This window comes from Diabrotica virgifera, chromosome 5, assembly GCF_917563875.1.
Source record: "Diabrotica virgifera virgifera chromosome 5, PGI_DIABVI_V3a".
Classification (NCBI taxonomy): domain Eukaryota; kingdom Metazoa; phylum Arthropoda; class Insecta; order Coleoptera; family Chrysomelidae; genus Diabrotica; species Diabrotica virgifera.
Genome location: NC_065447.1, coordinates 46,582,346 through 46,598,711, shown reverse-complemented (window position 1 = coordinate 46,598,711; position 16,366 = coordinate 46,582,346).

Sequence of the window (16,366 nt, the reverse complement as noted above, 5' to 3'; positions counted from 1 at the left end):
GTAAGGATATATGAAGTACGTTCAGTATGGTGACTTAGATGTTAGACGAAAAGAGAGTTGTCTATAGTTTTTATCGGGAAACAAGTTAAAACAAATATAGAAGATAATAATTATTGAACTGTTAAAGAAAATAAAGTAAAATATTTATTTAAAAATAAAATAGCAAAGATGTGACGTTTGTAATGTTACAATTTGTATATAATTAGCGTCTACTTGCAAAAAGAGCCAAGTAACAACACATTTACTCAACACACACACTACACAGCACAGTAGGCACCTGATTAAAAAAATCCACTGTACCATGACAATTGTCATTATTTGTCGAGGCATTAAGCTAAATAAAAAATTTAATATTAATTGATTTTGAATAAAAATTCATATTAGAAACATACCGTATTTATTTACTTACCTACTTACTCCGTGGCATTACAACCCTTCGTGGGTTTTGGCAGACTAAAAAACATGCCTCTACTTTTCTCTGTCTTAAGCAACCTCCATCCATTTCCATACGCCCATAACTTTCAGGTCTTCTGCTATATTATCTCTCCACCGGAGTCGAGGGCGTCCGCGTGGTCTTCTTCCAGTTGGGACTTCCTCCCATACCAGCCTTACTGTTCTTTGGTCAGAATGTCTTCTGAGGTGTCCTGCCCATTGGAGTCTTCTGGACTTTATTTCTTTTCTGATGTTGGCGTCTGGGTAAAGTTCTTCGAGCTCTTTGTTACTTCTTATCCTATATTGTCCTGATGCTTCATCCAGCACAGGAAGAAAGATCTTCCTTAGAATTTTTCTTTCGCAGTCACGTAGTCTCTCTTATAATAAAATACTATAATAATAAAATACTAGTTAACGAACGGGATGTCAAAAAGAGATAGAGAAAGTACTTTGACAGCTTATTAAATGAAGAATTTGACAGACAGTCTGTAGAGTCAATGGAGACAGTACCAGCAATGGTCACACAATGGACAAATGCCAGACGAATGCAGAAGCAGTATACTAATACCTTTTTACAAAAGCAAGGGAGATATACAACAATGTATAGACTATAGAGCTATAAAACTGCTTAGTCACACCCTGAAAATATGGGAAAGAGTAATTGATAGACGGATACGTGAAGAGACCGAAATATCCGAGAATCAATTCGGCTTTATGCAGGGCAGCTCAACAACAGATGCAATTTTCATTATAAGGCAGTTGATGGAAAAATACAGGAGTAAAGAAACAAACGCTCATATGGTATTCATTGATCTTGAGAAAGCATATGATAGAGTTCCTTTACAGATTCTGTGGTGGGCACTCAATAAGAAAGGAGTCCCTGGTTAATATGTAAAAATTGTGAGGGATATGTATGAGGGAGTAACGACTAGTGTTAGGACAGGTGTGGGATAAACTGATAAATTTCATGTGAAAGTAGGATTGCACCAAGGCTCTGTGCTTAGTCCGTATTTATTCTCATAAATTTTGGACCAGATAACAGCGAAACTACAGGGTAACATTCCATGGTGTTTAATGTATGCTGATAATGTCGTGTTAATAGAACATAGTGAAAGAGACTTAGAACAAAAACTGGAGCAGTGGAGGCAAGCTCTGGAGGAAAAAGGTTTAAAACTTAGTAGGGCAAAAACAGAGTACATATTTGGAATGTTCATTTAAAGATGGAGTTACTACAAATAAAATGGTATCTTTGGATAGTGAAATAATTGTAAAAAGCAATAGTTTTAAGTCCCTGGGATCGGTATTACAGAGTAATGGAGAAATAGATGGAGATGCATGCATTAGAATTAGGGCTGGATGGATGAAGTGGAAAGAAGCGAGTGGTGTGTTGTGTGACAGAATAATTCCAATGAACCTGAAGGGAAAATTCTATAAAACAGCCATAAGATCGGCTATGATGTACGGAACTGAATGTTGGGCATTGAAAAAGAAAGAGGAACAACGAATGTATGTGGCGGAGATGAGAATGCTTAGATTGATGAGTGGAGTGACAAAGAAGGATAAAATTAGAAATGAGAATATCAGGGAAGTCTAGGTGTCGAACCAATTGATGCCAAAATGAGAGAGCATACGTTAAGATGGTTTGGTCATGTTCAACGTCGAGACTTTAATCACCCAATACGAAGAATAGCTAAAGTGCAGATTCCTGGAAGGAGTAGGAGAGGAAGAACAAAGAAGACCTGGAGAAAGACGATAAAGGACATGTTGGTAAAGGGGATTAACATTGATATGACCCAAGATAGAATTGTGTGGAGAAATGCAATTAGGGAAGCCGACCCCGCATAGGGATAAGGCAAGGAGAATGCTGATGATGAGTCACGTAGTCTCTCTTCGTTTGCCTTTGTATCGTCCACGTTTCGCTTCCATACATCACAATGGGTCGTATGATTGTTTTATAGACTTGTATCTTCGTACGTATTGTTAGTTGTTGTGATTTTATAAGGTTTTGGAGGGCAAAAAGACATCTGTTGCCGGCCTGTATCCTGTTGTTTATTTCTTGTGATCCGTTATTGTTGTTCCAAGATACTTGAATTCTCAAACGCGCTCAAAGTTAAAGTCATCGATGGCCGATAGTGATGTTCTGACCGATTCTGTCTCTGCCTTGGTTATTGTCTCCTCCATCTGCGTACGTTATTGTTTGTCTTATATTATGTACTATCCATATAAATTCTTGATTTCATCTCAGTTGATGTGTGGCTTACTCCATATAGTGTTATTTTGACATCTCGCTAATCTATTTGCTCTTTGTACTTGATGTCTTACTTCTTTTTCAACGTTGTTCTGAAGCTATTTCCTTGTGGCATTTTTATGATTAATTATTTATATGGGAAATAAGCCACAATTAAAATGAAAAAAATAATTTTATTAACGTTTCGACGCCCAAATCGGGTGCCGTTGTCAAAATACAAAATATTACTAAAATAAACTAAAGTGTTGTTGCTAAGCAAAAAAAAATTCTTCTAATAATTTATTTAATCTCACTCATTTATATTGGCAATTCAGACATATATTATACATTTTAAAGTAGAAGACTTTAAAATGATATTGCCAATATTTATGAGTTGCGTTCCTGGGACGACTTACTGAAAGATAGTTCATTCGATTACATGAAATAAACCCCAACTCAAGAATATCCGTCATAAAAAATTATAGCATGTGATATGTCTTTAAAAAGACAACCAAATGCAACGACAGTAAAATTCTCGCGTTAGAGACCTCATAGTAAATCACAAGGGAAAACCAGGAAAAACCCTGTGATACTATCCCGACATCGTAAGTATTTGGTCTTACATTAATTTACTCTCAAAAAATAATACCAAATTCTGACTTGTAACATGTTTAAATTATAAATATTATTAATAATACTAGATATATAAGTAATACTAAAATATAAAATATGTACTAGCTCGATATTATTGACTTACTAATCTTGGTATTTTCTTTCTATTGACTTCCTCTTTCAGTATGGGTAACTGAAATTATATTAAAAAAGTATATTAACTTTCTATTGACAGGAACGCAACTCATAAATATTGGCAATATCATTTTAAAGTCATCTACTTTAAAATGTATAATATATGTCTGAATTGCCAATATAAATGAGTGAGATTAAATAAATTATTAGAAGAATTTTTTTTGCTTAGCAACAACACTTTAGTTTATTTTAGTAATATTTTGTATTTTGACAACGGCACCCGATTTGGGCGTCGAAACGTTAATAAAATTATTTTTTTCATTTTAATTGTGGCTTATTTCCCATATAAATAATTAATTCTTTTTCAACGTCTCTTCTAGTTTGACAGTATAATCCATAGGTTTCCATTACCTGTTCAATGCTATCTTAATCGACTTCAAGTTTGTTCTTGTATTAAATCTGTGTTCTCTACAATTTAACGTCTAATAGGGTCAAAACTTCTTTGACACGAACCAAAATTAAAATCTTCATTACTATAATAGGACAAATAGTTACGTATGAAAGATAAGCATGGAGATTAACAAATAAAGAATTTAATAAATTACGAGTGTGATGAAAAAGACTATCTAAGAAGACAACAGCAAAAACCTGTGCTGATTATAGAACAATCAGTTTGTTAAACCACTTATTGAAAATTTTTCTGAAGGTAATATATGGTCGTATCTACAATAAATGCGAGGAATACCTGGATGACACACAGTTTGGTTTTCGTAACGGGTTTGGAACGAGAGGGGCACTGTTTGGAATGAACGTACTTGCTCAAAGATGTCGAGATATACCTGTAGACAAATACTGTTGTTTTATTGACTTCCAAAAGTCATTTGATCGTGTTAAGCACTCTATATTGACCGAAGCTCTAAAAGACATTGGCTTGGACGGCAGAGATGTTCGAATAATTGCAAATTTATATTGGAATCAAACAACATCAGTTTTAGTAGATGGTGTGAAATCACAAGCTCTTAATAATAAAAAAGGAGTACGACAGGGATGCCTCTTGTCACCCCTGCTTTTCAACGGTTACTCCGAAAGAATTTTCAGAAAAGCACTTTCTGAAAAACAAGAAGGAATACTTCTGAACGGTGAAGTCATCAATAATTTGCGATATGCGGACGATACAGTACTCCTAGCTTCTAGTCAAGAAGATATGCAAACACTACTTGATAGTGTCGTTGAGAGCTGTAGGGAGGCAAGTCTGGATCTGAACATACGGAAAACCAAAATACTCGTAATTAGTAAACAACAGCATATAATACCGTCTATATATTATGTAAATAATACCAAACTTAAGCAAGTTGATACAATCGTTTACCTTGGACAGCAATTAAATTGTAACGCAGAAAGTCACGGCGAAATTAGATCTAGGATAGAGCAGGATAGAGCCGCTTTTAGAAGGATGTCCAAGGTGTTATGTAACAGAGACCTAAAATTGGCATTGAGGATCCGCCTATTTCGCTGCTACGTGTTCTCGGTCTTACTTTATGGTGTCGAGTCCTGAACTGTGAATAAAATCGATCTAAATCTCCTTGAGGCTTTCGAAATGTGGTGCTATAAAAGAATTTTAAAAGTTTCCTGGGTGGAGAAGATTCGAAACTCCACAATATAACCTCTCAGCAAGACTACTGAGATTATAAAAAGCATCAAGCAGAGAAAGCTGGAGTATTTCGGACATGTAATGAGAGGTCCCAAATATAGGTTGCTACAAAATATCATGCAAGGAAAAATAGCAGGCAAACGCAGGCCAGGACGAAGAAGAACCTCATGGTTGAAGAACTTGCGAGATGGGTATGGTGTTGATTCAAACATGCTATTTAGGGCGGCAGTGAATAAAATTAAGATAGCTTTGATGATAACCAACGTTCTGAAAGGACATGGTACATGAAGAAGAAGAAGAGTGTGATGAAGGCACAGCTACAACAACGAATTAAATACTAGTCTCGGAAAACAAAATATATACTAGTGAGATAGACACGGGCCAAAGAATACGATGTACAGGACATGTCATACGAATTAGAGGCAACCGAAATATAAACAATGGTGTAAAAAAAGGATAGATAGAAAAAAATCTGTACGATTGTCTAGAATGGTGGTAAGATGGAATTAGAAAAGATCTAAAGAAAATGGATGTGATGAAGTCAGAAATAGCTTCACGAGGTCCGTAATGCTTTTTAACCAATTTGCTGTCACATACAAGATTCTAATCGTCAGAGTCAGAATAGGCCTGGATCCCGCATATAAAAAAAGTTGATTAATAGCAAGCTGAAAATTTGTTAATATCTTAAGGGTGTCTAGTCAGACAAACTTTGATATATGGGAACACTGGAACAGGGGAAGTTTTAATTGTGGAATGGGTTTTGGAGCGGTCATACCACGAAAACGTCACATGTATTTTGTCCGACAGAACTTCCAATTGATTTGTTATCCTTTCATTAAATGCCCTATTAATTACCCTAATGCAAAAATCAGACTGCTATTTATCACCAAATTGGCATTTTAATGAGTGGAACACGTAGAACATGCCAAATGATAGGGATTATGACAGGTGATAAATAGCAGTCTGATTTTTGTATGAGAATTTAATGAAAGGGTAAAAAATCAATTGGAAGTTCTGTCGGACAAAATACATGTGACGTTTTCGTGGTCTGACCGTTCCAAATTTTTAATCTGTTTCACAATTAAAACCTCCCTGTTTCAGTGTACCCATATATCAAAGTTTGTCCGACTAGACACCCTTAAGATATTAACAAATTTTCAGCTTGCTATTAATCAACTTTTTTTTCGGATCCAGACCTAGAATAGGTGATTGTCAACACCAGAAATCCCCTACATAAGGTAGAGTACGTCAGGAGGACACCATATCACCGAAACTGTTCACTACGCTTTTGTAATATACAGAGTCGGTATTTTGTTATCGATGGTATGCGAATTTAATAAGAGCAACAAAGAGACATGTATTTATTATACATTTAAAACGGGTTAGAAGATGTGGGACGGTCGAACGTGGCGGAACTGGGCACAGATCACTTAACTCTCTTTAGATGTTTCACGCAGGTATCTCAAGGTCATACTAAACTAAATGTCATTTTTAGTAATGATACGTTTTTTGAGATGTCGCCATGCACCTGGAGTGAAGATTTCTTCTATATCACTGAATCTGAGTGTCATTATAATTTGTCAATTGTCATCATTGTCAGTAGTCAGTATCTCAGTATGCCTTTATCTTTTATCTTGTTGTCAGTAAAAATGTTTATCTGATTGTTAGCAATAATAAAAAATCCTGATTTAGATAAAATGGATTCAAATACAGTTTTTGAAACAAAACGAATGTGATTTGAAAATCCATAGGAAGATCAAATTCCTAGCTTACATTTGCATGGTGAGTTCAACAAGTATTTGTTATTAGAGAACAAGTAACACAGTTAGTGGTGTAGGGAAGCAAACGAATGTAACACCAAGTAAGTAACCCCTACAGAAAATATATAATTAATACAAATTATTTTACGTGAAATGAATATGGTTATTATCAAATCAATTATATTAATTTTTTGTTTTAGTTGAAAGTCCTCAACAAGTAGAGATGCACACATGTTTCAATCATTTGAGATACCCTTTTGTAGAAGTATTTGGAAGATAACTATTAATAATTTCATTTGTAAAGATACGATTTGTAAAAAAGTATATACAAAGTGGTTTTGCTAGTATTAAATAAATAAATAAAAATACGTTGTCATGTCTTATTTTTTCCCAAATGGTATTTTGTATTTTGTATATTTGAAATTAAAAATAATTTGCATATTTTAAAACCAAATTATTTTTTTTTCAACTATACAAATATTTTAACTTAACATTTTCTTCCCACCAAAATTACATTTTGAAATTCCCGCTTGAAATTAGTTCCGATACAAGCGGCATGGATCGCTGTTTTTCATATTTAACCAAAGCGTTATCGTGAAACATCTAGAGGAGGTAGGTGATCTGTGGAACTGGGAAGAGTCACCAAAAAATTTCGGGTCGTAGGTAATGGCTTTGTCAGACAGTGTTGCCAAAGTTGGAAATTATCAAAAGAAAATGTTAAAATAGAAAAAATAATATATTTAACTTTTTGTAAACAGATATAATAAACATATTATTTAAAAGAAAAAAACTTAAGTAAAAAAATATTGTTTTCGCCAATTTTAAAAAATGTGAAAACGTTGAATTATATTTCAACGTTTATTTTTTTATTAATTTTTTCTTTTAAATAATTTGGTTAGTACCTACACTATTTGTTAACAAAAATTAATATAATATGTTTTCTACTTTAATTATGCAAGTTTTTCTGTCCCAGACACTTTGTAAACACAACTTTTCCGTCATAAGATCAGACAGAAGGACAAATGAGGTGTAAGAGTGAAAGCTCTTAACCCAAGGATGTTATTAAAGTGAGAAACTTGATCGAACAAGTACTATTTTAAAGTCGCCGAAATAGTACAAGCGACATATTATTCGACGCGCCGTAGCAAGATGCTTCCGGTATTAGTCAAGTCCGACAAAAAAATAGAATGACAAATGATGTGTCGAATGAGAGCTTATAACCCAAAGATGGCATTAGAAGTAAGACATTTGACCTCGGACTTCCGTTTATAGAGTTACAACCGGGAGTACGGTTTTAATGACGCCGAATTAATACAAGCAATGGATTATTTAACACGCTTTAGCAAGACGAAAACAAATGTATTGTACTATTTCGGTGATTTTAAAACAGTACTTCCGGTTGCAACTGATACCATCTTTGGGTTATAAGATCTAATTTGATACCTTGTCTTCGTATTGCTAAAGCTCATCGAATAATATGTCGCTTGTACTATTTCGGCGGCTTTAAAACACTACTTCCAGTTTCAACTCTGCAACCGGAAGTGTGAAGTCCAATTTCTCAGCTTTAATACCGTCCTCAATTCGACACCTCATACTTACTACGTACTACGTGGCGTTACAATCCTTCGTGGGTTTTAGCCCACTCGACAGCATGCCTTCACTCTTCTCTGTCTTAGACAATCTCTGTCCAGTTCTCCACGCCCGTAGCTTTCAGGTCTCCTGCTATATTATCTTGCTACCGGAGTTGAGGGTTTTAATAACGTAGGAGTTACATTCGATAGACAGACGGACGGACAGACTTGCACAAAGCCGGAAAAATATAATGGTTTTCGTCTTGCTAAAGCGCGTCCAATAATAAGTCGTTTATAATATTTATTGGGCGACTTTAAAATAGTACTTCAAGTTTCAACTCTAAAACTGGAAGTGCAAGGTCAAATTTCTCACCTTAATAAGATCGTTGGGTAATGAACTTTCATTCGACAGCTCATTTGTCCTGTCTTATCTAATGACGGAAAAGTTTTGTTTACAAAGTCTCTGAGAGAGACAGACATGCGTAATTATCCATCAAAGTAGAAAAAAAAATAATACAGTGATGAGCGCGCTAATAACCGGCAAAATAACGCAAAAGATGGAAAACTTAATACGTTCTGAAATAAAAAGAGATGAAACTAGTAGATGTGTAAAATTATCGATAGGAACCTATAAGTTTACATTACATCAGGTACCTACATAGTTTCCCTCCTTTAGACGTCTGTGACAGAAAACATTTAGAATTTTATAAAATTCTCCTGTCACGGTTAGATTTGTTATACTCCTCAGATATGTCTAAAGGTGCGAAACTATGTAATGTTATGTAAATTTATAGGTTCCTATCGATAATATTACATCTCTATTAGTTTCATCTCTTTTTATTTCACAACGTATTATGCTTTCCATCTTTTGCGTTATTTTGCCGTTTCTTAACAGGGCCGGCGATAACGGGCCTGCAAGGGATGCACTGCAGGCGGGCGCCCCTGTTTGGCCCCTGTTTGGGAGGCGCCAGACTGAGCTTTTTTTTGCTGGTGCTATACAAAATACTAATTAACAAAACCGATGGGCGCCTATGCTAGAGTTGCAGGCAGGTGTCTTATACCCTAGCGCCGGTACTGGTTCTTAATAGCGCACTCATTACTGTACCTATATTATTTTTTGTGAATAAATAAGTACATCTACTAAACAAATTATTTAAAAGAAAAATATAAGTAAAAAAATAAACGTTGAATTATAATTCAACGTTTTCACATTTTTTTTTTAAATGGATGAAAACAATATTTTGTTATTTTTAAATAATTTGTTTATTATATCTGTTTACAAAAAGTTAACTATATTATTTTTTCTACTTTAATATTTTCTTTTAATAATTTACAAATTCGGCAACGCTGTCTGACAAAGCCATACCTACAACGCGAAATTTTTTGGTGGCTCTTCCTACTTCGGCCGCCCAATATCTTCTAACCCGTTTTAAATGTATAATAAATGCATGTCCCTTTGTTGCTCTTATTAAAAGCCCATACCATCGATAAGAAAATACTGACACTGTATATGGAAAAGGACAAAACTGACCGACAAGTGCATAAACATAAACGGAAAAAAGCTTAACCGTCTGAGGTTTGCAGATTATATTATTGTGCTAATAGCTGATAGAAAAGATGAGGCCAAAGAACTTTTAAATCGGCTCTACCTTTCCTCGCTAGAAGATGGATTGAAGATAAATATGTCTAAATCCCTAATGATGACAAATATTGTCGCCAGCGAAGATATATGCGTAGGAATAAGATCTATAGACCAGGTAGTGGTTTATAAATAAGTAGGTCATGAGATTCCCATAGAAAAGTTAAGCAAACAGTTATTAACAAAAAGTTAACCAAACAGTTAAGCTTCGCCATCATATAAGACTGACTTGGACAGCCTTCGGTAAGCTGAACCATATTTTCAAATCGTCTGACATACCAGTATGTTTTGAAAGAAACACCTTTAATCAGTGTGTTTTGCCAGTGTTGACTTATGAAGTGGAAACGTTGACCATGACATTTTTTTTATTTTTTATTTATTTTTTTTATTTATTATTTATACATAGGACCTGGCCTCTAGTGACTAATCCAGGTCGTTTTTTCCTGATGGGATTACAGATATTTTTTTTTATATTTTTACATTTTTTACTCAACTATTAAATCTATTTTTACAATTAACAATTTGCCATAATCTATTAATTACGTTTAACAAACAAATTTAAATAAACAATTTAAAATATTTTTGGTACTATCAACTCCCTTCTAAGTTATAAAGACAGTCCCTCTATTTTCAGAAGAGAGTTGGTAGTTTTTTTTTTAATTTCATGAATTATGTATTGAATTATTATTTTTATTTATTTATTTTATATTGAATTATTATTATTATAATTGTAAATATCTATATTTGAATTTATATTTTATTTTATTTATTTTAACTTTATCTTACTCAACTTCATCAGGGTTGGATTATTGTTTGTCTTCTTCTATTATTATAGATTTCTTGTTGTTTTTTAGATATTATTTGTGTGAGATTGTTTAATATTTCAAAATATTCTTCACTTTGTAATATATCTCTTATTTCAATTTTTTCTAATCTTCTTCTCATTTCTCTATGTTCTTCATTTTCTATAGTATTTTCACAATGTAACACTATATGTTCTGGTGTACCTAGTTCTCCACATTCACAATATGCATCATCTTTTAAGTTAAATCTTTCCAAATATGTTGGGTACGGTCCATGTCCTGTTAAAAAGTGTATTAAACCTTGTTTTGGATTAAAATAATTTGGAATGTTTTCTAATATTGGTATAAAATTGTATAAACGTCTAGATTTTGTTGAATTTTCCCATTCATTTTGTCTTTTTCTATTTATTATTTCTTTTAATTCTCTTTTATTTCTTATATCTAATCCTATTATTTGTATTATTTTTTCATATTTTTCTTTTTTTAGCCAATAATTACATGCTCTTTTTTGTGTTTCTAAATGCATTGGCATTACTCCAGTTAAAACTGTGAGTGCCTGTGTTGCAGTTGTTCCAAATGCTCCCGTCACTCTTACAAGAAATCCTCTCTGAGCTCTATTTAATTTTTCTGCATTTTTTTTATTTATTAATCTATGTGCCCAGACACTTGAACCGTACCCTACAATTGATGCAAGTATTGTACTTAGGTATATTCTCATCTGTCGGAACGAAATTCTATATTCCTTCTGTGCTAGACTAGCAATGCTATGCATGATGTTTGTTGCCTTTTCACAGACACAATTCATGTGTTTTGTAAATAATTTTTGTTCGTCTATTATAATACCTAAATATCTTGTTTCCATTTTTCTTTTTATTGCTTTCCCTCTAATTTTTATAATTGGATCTCTTTCTAAATTTCCTTTTATTAAACTATATGTTGTTTTTGAATCTGATATTGTTAATTTTACTTTATTCATCCAATCATTTACTCTTATTAATACTTCATTTGATTTATTTTCTAATTCTCTTCTTGAGTTTGCATCTATGATCAACAACAAATCATCTGCATATGCTATGCTTCCAAGTACTTCAGGATCTATAGTCAATTGTTCCAACGGTTCCTCTAGCATTACATCCCAGAACATAGGTCCACAAACTGATCCTTGTGGACATCCTTTTGTGATATGTTTTGTCTTTTTTCCTGTTGGACAGCTTAGACTTGCATATCGGTCTTGACAGTAGTTTCTGAGACTTCCGCACAGATTCTTTGGACATCTCATTCTTCGAAGTCTTTCAAAGAATGACGGCCACCAAAGATTGTCAAAAGCCCCAGACACGTCTATAAAGATCATTAAAACATACTTTTTTATGCTTTCGTTTACTATTTCAAATACTTTATTTATTGCATCTTCTGTTGATCTACCTTTCCTAAAACCATACTGACCAGGATGTAATCCAATTTCTGTTCTTATTTGATTTAATTTTTTACATAGTAATTTTTCTTGTAATTTTCCCATTGTATTCAATAAACATACCGGTCTATATGATTTCGGTAAGGCAGGATCTTTATCTTCCCCTTTATGTATTATTATAACTTCTGCTTGTTTAAAATTATTGGGAAACCTTCTTTGTCTAAGACATTCATTATATAATGTTAGTACTGGAATTATTTGTTCCGACAATGCTTGAAGTATTTCAACATGAATATTATCCGGTCCAGGTGCCTTCTTCCTTTTCATTTCTCTCATACTTTCATATACTTCTTCTTCTGTGAATTCCTCTATTTCTCTTTCTTCTTCTATTTGGTATTCTTGTATCATTTCTTCTCTTATATTTCTTTGTTCTAATGTTTCTCCTTCTAATTTATCTGGAGGTAATAATACATTAAGTAATGTTTCGGCCGATTCTTCCCAACTTTCTGTAAATATTCCATCTTCTTTTTTTAAAGTAGAAAGCATTGTCGGACATCTAATTTTTTTAGAAACTATTTTATATGGTATTCCCCACATATCTAATTCTAAGTGTCTTGATACGAAGGTTTCCCAACTTTTAGCTTTTGTTATTTTTATTTCTTGTTTATATTCTTGTTTTAGTCTTCTATACTCACCTAGAAGGATTTGCCTCTCATGATAGATACCACATCGTTGATATCGCTTTCGCGCATATCTAACTCTGCTTCTCATTCTTGTGAGGTTTTCCTTCCAGGCTGAGTTTTTTACTTTACTATTTTCTTTTATTTTTGGTATTGCTATATCCATTGCTTTTTTAATTTGTTTGGTTAATTCTTTTGTTGCAATATTTATATTAGATCCCCTTTGTACCAGACAAGGTGGTCGAAACTCAGACTTTAATAGTTCATAATTTGCTTTACCTTTATTGTATCTCACCGAAGATATTTCCGTATTACGTGGATTCAGGTTATTAAGATTGAAAGTTATAAGGTTGTGATCACTTATTGTTGCATGCTCCATCACTTTCCAATCCTTAACTAGGTGTGCTACTGCAACATTTGATATTGTTATATCTATATTGCTAGCCGCACCAGCTCTGTTCTGAAAAGTTGGTGGGTTTCCTGGTTTATTGTGTACAATAAACGTTATTGTCACGTTGACCATGACAGGAGAACAGGGCAAAAGATCCGTGTTTCTCAAAGGGCGATGGCGTACTATGTTGGGCCTTTCACTGCGAGACAAGATCCCAAACCGCCAGCTACGACAAAGATCAGGAGTGACTGATGCAGTAGAGAGAATAGCAACACTGAAATGGAACCGGTTCGGTCACGTAGCTCGAATGACCGATAATAGATGGACAAAGTGGATACTGGAATGGAGACCAAGAGATGATGCCCACCGTAGCAGAGGTCGTCCACCAACACGTTGGACTGATGATCTAAAACAGGGGTCGGCAACCTTTTTCGGATGGCGGGCCATGTTCAAAATAAAACCTTTGATGCGGGCCGCATATTAAAATGTAACTTAAATAGTCTTTTTCTTCTTCAGTCTATTTGCATCCACTCCTTGACAAAGGCCTCCAATGAGTTCTTCACTTCTCTCGGTTTTGTGTTATTTAGTGCCAGTTACTCCCCATTTGTGCTTTGATACCGTCTAGCTATCGTTTTTGTGGTCTTCCACTACTAAGGCTGTGTGCTCGTCTGGTCTCCGATGTATAATGTTTCTCGTCCAAATTTCGTTGTTTTGTCATGTCACGTATCCTACTTAGTTTCACTTCATTTGCGCAATTCTTCCAATTACATCCTCCACCTTCGTCCTGCTTCATATGCCCTTATTTTCGCATAATATGTTGTTTTTTCAGAGATACTCGTAACATAGCTCATTCGATGGACCTGTATTTTTATTAATCTATACAGAGTGAGTTTTATGTATGTAACGCCTCAATTATCTCGGAAACGGCTTGCACGATTTTTATAAATTGTGTTATGTAAGGGTTTTGTAATACGGCCGATATTATGGTGGTATTTACATTGTTTTAGGATCTTCCGTTTTTCTGAAAATCTAATGAACTTTCTTATTTGAAATGGGACATCCTGTATATTCTTTGCGCTTTGAAGTCCTTAAGAAATGCTGATAATTTTTTATGTAATATTACCTATACCTAAATGCCATAATTTCTTCGTTATTGCTATATTTATATAACAAAAAATTTAAAACAAATTATAAAAATCAATTTACTCGACCCGATCAGATATTATTTTAGGTCCCTTATAATTTTTCTCTAAAGTCGATCGTTTTTGAATAGTTATAAACAATTTTATACTGAAAAAACAAATGATGACTGTAATCAAGGCTCAAAATCCCAAGTAAAAAATATTACTTTTGTAATTACATCCTAAATTCAAGTTCAAACCTTATTATGCGCGGGTTTGGGCTTATTTCATTTTAAAAGATTGTTTTTTAATTATTGTTAATGCAGCATGATCGTCCGTTCTCTCATAAGCAATTCATTTACACTCTTCTTGAAAAATAATATTTTAGAATAAAACATGCCAAAAATTCTCATGGGGAGCTGATAGAAGAAGTATGGTCATTTTTCTTTGTTTTCAGTATTAAATTGTTTATAACCCAAAAACGTTCAAATGTACAAAAACGTTCGTTGCTTTCAGAATTCAATTGTTTATAACTTTAGAGAGGTATTTTAAAGAACATTTTTTTGTTAAATAAATGTAGCAATAACTCCGAAATTGCCGCATTTAGGTATAGGAAATATTACATAAAAAATAATCAGTCTTTTTTAAGGACTTCAAAACGCAAAAAATATGCAGGGTGTCCCATTTGACATAAGAAATTTCATTAGATTTTCAGAAAAACGAAAGATCTGAAAATACCACCATAATATCGGCCGTATCACAAGACCTTTACACACCAAAATTTATAAAAATCGTGCAAGCCGGTTCTAAGATAATTGAGGCGTTCCATATATAAAACTCACACTGTATATTAATTTTTCATCTGTTTTAAAACATTTATAACTTTCTCGATAGTAATTTTGGTAGTATTTCAGATTCTACATTTAATATTTCCATGCAGTGGTTTTATGGTTTTGCTACGCTGAATGAGTATAAATAATTCTGTATACATAGTAATCTTCAACAATATTTTTTATTATCTTATTTTTGCCGTTTTAGTGATTCCATTTTTATCTTTTATCTGGTGTATTTGTTGTCGGTCTTTACTACTTATTTAGAGTTTTTAACACTCTCAAACTTTTTTTTTTGCCTTATTAAGTTTCTTATATTCTGGTGAATTTCGGTCCACGCAACTTCTGTCCTTAATCGTCTGTTGTGTTTCTGTCTTTAATTTGTTGATTTTTTCTAAAATTGTATTAGTGCTTTGGCGGGCCGCACAAAAAGTTGCAAAGGGCTAAAGTTCTTAACTCTTAAGAAAAATTCATATTTTTTACATACCTCGTATAAAATTAAAAAAGTTTGATATCTGATGATTGTATCTTAGATTTTAGACCAGGTAGAGCATTTATTTATGAAGAATAGCTTTTTTTCGTAAAAGTGATAATAAAATAGTTATCATAATTGTAATAAAATGATGACGAGTATCCGTAATTTGAGAAAAAATTGAAAAAAAAAATTTTTCGATTAGAATGATGTAATTTTATATTTAAACATAGTTTTTAATTTCAAACAACTTTTCATAATATCAATTTTTGATATTCTGGAATATAAAGGTACTTTACTCTTTAACGAAATTAATGTTTTTGACATAACTCGTATAAAATTGATAAAATTTGATACATGATGGTTGAGTTTTAGATTTTTGACTATCCAGAGCATTTTATGAAGAATAACTTTTTTTCGTAAAATTGATAATAAAAAAGTTTTCCATGTGGTTCCTAGCTACGCAGACATACTGTATAAGAGCTTCTGTATAAGAATTTTCAAATTGCAATGCCATATTCGGATTCAGCATAAACAGAAACAAAATAGAAACATATTTGATCAAAGTAAAATGATGAATTTAACGATACTTTTAAAATTATTTATACAAAACAATTAATAAACATATTTA